Genomic DNA, 6,000 nt, shown 5'->3' on the forward strand with positions numbered 1-6,000 from the left:
AGAGGTGTTGTGAAGGTCAAAGAGCCAAGCCTGTGACCTGAGGATCCTCAGTTTAATTCTCCACCAGACAGGAAATGCACTGATCCTTAATTCACTTATCCATTTCCATACTCATCCTTAATCCATTCATTTAGTCAGAAAAAGTTGGTTTGATCTGGAAAATTAAAAAAAAAATGATCCTTCCATTTACTTTGACTTATGCGTTATTGCAGACGGTGTGAACCCAAGATATTTCATGTTTTGTGTAGTCACCTTCATTTCATTTTTAATATAAATCTCTTCCTGCATTTCAGGCCAGAAAAAAAAAAAAAAGAACGGGGTGGGAGGGATGGGGCAATTTAGTGCTCATCATGAGGTTAAAAAATTAATGCTGTTCATTCAAGCAGAACGCTCTGGACTCAGAGGCATCTGGGTTGGAAGATCACACAGCGGAAATGTGTATTGTGGTGAGATGAATCAGGATACCAGATACTTTTGAAAGAAATGGACACCGTGTGCCCCAGACCAAAGACAAAAAAGACCATCCAGACTGTCACCAGCAACAAGTCCAAAAGCCAGGGTCTGTCCTGGTCTGGGGTCGTGTCAGTGTCCTTGTCGAAGGTCATTTACACTCTGTGATGCAGCTTTAATACAGAAAAAATACACAGATATCTTAGAGCAGCACATGCTAATGGGACGTCTTTTCCAGGAACGTTCACACATTTTTCAACAAGACAATGAAAAACCCATTCTGCACACATTACAAAGACGCAGCTGCAGAAGAAGGGATGGGTTCTGGACTGGCCTGTCTGCATTCCTGACCAATCCCCAACTCAGAATATGTGCAGTATTTTGAAGCGAAAAAAATGCAGCAACGATGACCTCATGCTGTTGGATACGTTAAGGGTCCCTTCACACATCATACGAATTTGGTCGAATTACGGCAAAACAGCACGAAACCGTTTGAATGAGCGAAACACGAAAACATCGCGCCAACGGGCAAGCGTGTACAATCCCACTGCAAAGGTTTCATGCACACTCGTGCATGAACACAGTGTGAGCAACTGCAGCATGTGGAACCACATCACCCGCTGCTGTGGAATAAATAAAAAATAAAAACCAGCTGGTACCTGTGGAACCACATCACCCGCTGCTGTGGAATAAATAAAAAATAAAAACCAGCTGGTACCTGTGGAACCACATCACCCGCTGCTGTGGAATAAATAAAAAATAAAAACCAGCCGGTACCCGTGGAACCGCATCGGGCCGCTGCTGTGGAATAAATAAAAAATAAAAACCAGCTGCTGCCTGTGGAACTGCATCACCCGCTGCTGCTCTGGATTTGAACTTGCACTTTACTTATTGCCAGCCTGAAACTTTACCACTGCGCTACCATTAGTGGCCTGTAAATGATGTGGAAAAATGCCTGAGAAATGCCAATAAAGAGATGGACATATTTAAAAAAAAAAACACACCATAAAAAACCACAGCGTTTCTTTGAATCCCTTGTATCAAGTATGAACCGTCTGTTCCTCTGTAGATGACCCATGGTCACAGGCGTACAATGAAATGACATGAATGGAGCAGTGCACTGTTATCATGTCCACATCTGCTGACCTGGTGTGTCCGGCCCATCATGCGTGTCTTGTGGACGGTGTGCCGCAGGACAGACACCACATCATGTGGAACAGAGCTCACATGGGTGACATGACATTCAGATCACCTGCTGTGTGTTATGATCTGACAGTCCATTGTTACCTGGGACAGCCTTTCAATGTGCGCACAGTGTGCGCGCTTGCCTCAGCCTGTCGCAACACTGATATATGTTTTTATTTATGTCCATGTGAGGACAGCAAGCAGACACAGACGCATCGCAGTGGACAGTTGAAAGTTCATGTCCATCCAAACATGGTAAGTGTTTCCTAGCCATGACGTCCAGAGCCAGAGATCCAACAGCAGCTGCTGTGGGCAGATACACCCCCTGTCAGTCCAGTGCACTCACTATCTGTACATCCATATATATCAGCAGCTCATGCAAATGCATAAACGTGGCGTGCTGGGGGGTTAGCAGCTCAACATGCGTGATTCAGACGCACGGCACGTGTGTACGGGAGGAGCCGACACGCTGGCACCTCACATGTGTGTTGCTGTTTTGCAATGCCACACTCGTGGGGCACTTAGACAAATTTCACAGCCAGCTCAAAAGTGATGGTCTGCTGAATGTTTTCGTGCTAACAGTGTGACTGGCCACATATTGTCTAAATGCTATGCGAGCCTTGTTGGATGTTCGTGTGTGTCAGCTGGAATTTGGCCGACAATTACCCAGACAGAGTTTGATGGGCTCTCACAGCGCACACTCTGTCTTTCAGCCACTGGTGTGCGCAAATAGTTGTAGCAACACATGTACGAGGTGTTAGAGGCAGCTACGATTTGTAGTGACAGCTGTATGAGGCGTTTCATACAGTAGTGTTCAGAATAATAGTAGTGCTATGTGACTAAAAAGATGAATCCAGGTTTTGAGTATATTTCTTATTGTTACATGGGAAACAAGGTCCCAGTAGATTCAGTAGATTCTCACAAATCCAACAAGACCAAGCATTCATGATATGCACACTCTTAAGGCTATGAAATTGGGCTATTATACTCAACAAAAATATAAACGCAACACTTTTGGTTTTGCTCCCATTTTGTATGAAATGAACTCAAAGATCTAAAACTTTTTCCACATACACAATATCACCATGTCCCTCAAATATTGTTCACAAACCAGTCTAAATCTGTGATAGTGAGCACTTCTCCTTTGCTGAGATAATCCATCCCACCTCACAGGTGTGCCATATCAAGATGCTGATTAGACACCATGATTAGTGCACAGGTGTGCCTTAGACTGCCCACAATAAAAGGCCACTCTGAAAGGTGCAGTTTTATCACACAGCACAATGCCACAGATGTCGCAAGATTTGAGGGAGCGTGCAGTTGGCATGCTGACAGCAGGAATGTCAACCAGAGCTGTTGCTCGTGTATTGAATGTTCATTTCTCTACCATAAGCCGTCTCCAAAGGTGTTTCAGAGAATTTGGCAGTACATCCAACCAGCCTCACAACCGCAGACCACGTGTAACCACACCAGCCCAGGACCTCCACATCCAGCATGTTCACCTCCAAGATCGTCTGAGACCAGCCACTTGGACAGCTGCTGAAACAATCGGTTTGCATAACCAAAGAATTTCTGCACAAACTGTCATAAACCGTCTCAGGGAAGCTCATCTGCATGCTCGTCGTCCTCATTGTCCCTTTTTTGTAATGTGTTTCAGGCCTGTAATGCAGGAATGAATATGAACAAATGAAGTCACCAAAAAAAAGAGAACAACCCATAAAATAACTTGAGTTCATATTGTCTGCAATGTTGCTTGAACAATCACTTCCATGTTCGACTTAATACTGCGCTGTTGTTTCCAATTCAACATTGATCATGCAACTTTCTAAAATTTAACATCACCATTGTTCACTGGATTTGCAGGAAGAAGAAAATCCCAGCCAGCAAATTAAATGAAGGAAAGTCAGGAAAACAACAGTTCACTGACCAAAGCTAGCTTTTGTTCGTCCTTCTGTTTCTGATGTGCTTCATCCCCTTAAATTCTCAACAGCTTCTTCTTTCGGCTGTTCCCGTTAGGGGTCGCCACAGCAGATCAATCGTTTCCATCTCACCCTGTCCTCTGTATCTTCCTCTGTCACACCAACCACCTGCATGTCCTCTCTCAGCACATCCATGAACCTCCTCTTTGGTCTCCCTCTTCTCCTCCTGCCTGGTGGCTCCATCCTCAGCATCCTTCTCCCTATATATCCTGGGTCCCTCCTCTGCACGTCCAAACCATCTCAATCTCGCCTCTCTGACTTTGTCTCCAAACCGTCCCACCTGAGCTGTCCCTCTGATATGTTCATTCCTAATCGTGTCCATTCTTGTCACTCCCAAAGAGAATCTCAACATCTTCAGCTCTGCCTCCTGTCTTTTTGTTAGTGCCACTGTCTCTAAACCATACAACATAGCTGGTCTCACTACTGTTTTGTAAACTTTCCCCTTCACTCTTGCTGATATTCTTCGGTCACAAATCACTCCTGCCACCTTTCTCCACCCACTCCACCCTGCCTGCACTCTCTTCTTCACCTCTCTACCACACTCTCCATTACTTTGAACAGTTGACCCCAAATATTTAAACTCATCTACTTTCACCACTTCTACTCCTTGTAACTGCACTATTCCACTGGGCTCCCTCTCATTCACACACATGGACTCAGTCTTGCTTCTACTGACTTTCATTCCCCTTCTCTCCAAAGCATATCTCCACTTCTCCAGACTAGACTCAACTTGCTCTCTACTCTCACTACAGATCACAATGTCATCTGCAAACATTATAGTCCATGGGGACTCCTGTCTGATCTCATCCGTCAACCTGTCCATCACCACTGCAAACAAGAAAGGACTCAGAGCTGATCCTTGGTGTAATCCCACCTCCACCTTGAATGAGTCTGTCATTCCGACTGCGCATCTCACCGCTGTCACACTATTCTTGTACATGTCCTGCACTACCCTAACATACCACTCCAGACTTCCTCATACAATACCACAGTTCTGCTCTTGGCACCCTATCATAAGCTTTTTCTAAGTCCACAAACACACAATGTAACTCTTTCTGTCCTTCTCTGTACTTCTCCAACAGTATTCTCAGAGCAAACATTGCATCTGTTTTGCTCTTTCTCGGCATGAAACCATATTGCTGCTCACAGATCGTCACCTGTTTTCTAAGCCTAGCTTCTACTCTTTCCCATAAGTTCATGCTGTGGCTGATCACCTTTATGCCTCTGTAGTTACTGCAGCTCTGCACATCACCCTTGTTCTTAAAAATAGGAACCAGCACATCTTCGTCTCCACTCCTCAGGCATCCTCTTACTTCAAAGGATTTTATTAAACAATCTGGTTAGAAACTCTACTGCCATCTCTCCTAGACATTTCCATGCCTCCACTGGAATGTCATCTGGACCATCTGCCTTTCCACTCTTCATCCTCTTCATAACTGCCGTCACTTCATCCTTACTAATCTCTTATACTTCCTGACTTACTCTCACCACATCATCCAGCCTTTTCTTTCTCTCATTTTCTTAATGCATCTGCATCTTTTACCACCCTAACCTGCTGCACATCTTTACCAGCTCTGTGAATTTTTTTCTGGCCAATCAGTACAAGTCCTTTTCTCCTTCCTTACTATTCAACTCAGCTGACTGAAACACCTGGCATTCTACCTGCAGTGCTGCAGCTACATGCTTTGACAAGGCCTATGACTGGGCCGCCAATGAGCAACAGGCCCATCAACACCGGCCCAACGCTGAGCCTCTGCCCCACCTGGTTCTGCTCTCCAGTGCCCTGTGTGTAGCCGGCACTGTCTGTCACTCATTGGTCTCCACAGCCACATGTAGAGACACCGTCTCAACCTGTATGAATGAGCCTGCACAATTACTAGGGGAGCTACGGCCACTACCTTTGCACCCCCCAGGACTAAACCAAACCAACTTTTTTATGTTTCTTAGAGGACCCCAAAACACAATCCAGATGTTCCCAAAAATAAAAACTGGCCTCAAGACAGTTATCCAAGATGGTGTCCAAGATGGCCACCAAAATAGGGTTTTTCACTAAAACAACATATAAACAACTTAAATATCACAGAGATTCAATGGGAAGACCATTGCAGGTCACAGCAAACTCATTTGTGCCTAAACTAAATTCATTCATGGGTTTAAGATTCAAAATGGTGTCCAAAATGGCCACCAATAGACCCTTATCATTGAATCTCTGTGATATTTAACTTTATATGTTGTTTACAGGTGTTTTAGTTAAACACCCTATTTTGGATAACTGGCTTGAGGCCAGTTTTTATTTTTGGGAACATCTGGATTGTGTTTTGGGGTCATCTAAGGAACCTAAAAAAGTTGGTTTGGTTTAGTCCTGGGGGGGTGCAAAGGTAGTGGT

The 6,000-nt window shown here is 44.6% G+C and overlaps 1 protein-coding gene across 1 annotated transcript in view; it reads left to right on the forward strand.

Annotated features, from left to right (window-relative positions):
- Window positions 1–6,000, forward strand: part of LOC117515001 (laminin subunit beta-1-like) — a 476,107-nt gene that overhangs the window by 326,501 nt on the left and 143,606 nt on the right. The window lies entirely within an intron of this gene.

The sequence above is a fragment of the Thalassophryne amazonica genome, chromosome 8, assembly GCF_902500255.1.
Source record: "Thalassophryne amazonica chromosome 8, fThaAma1.1, whole genome shotgun sequence".
NCBI classification, from domain to species: domain Eukaryota; kingdom Metazoa; phylum Chordata; class Actinopteri; order Batrachoidiformes; family Batrachoididae; genus Thalassophryne; species Thalassophryne amazonica.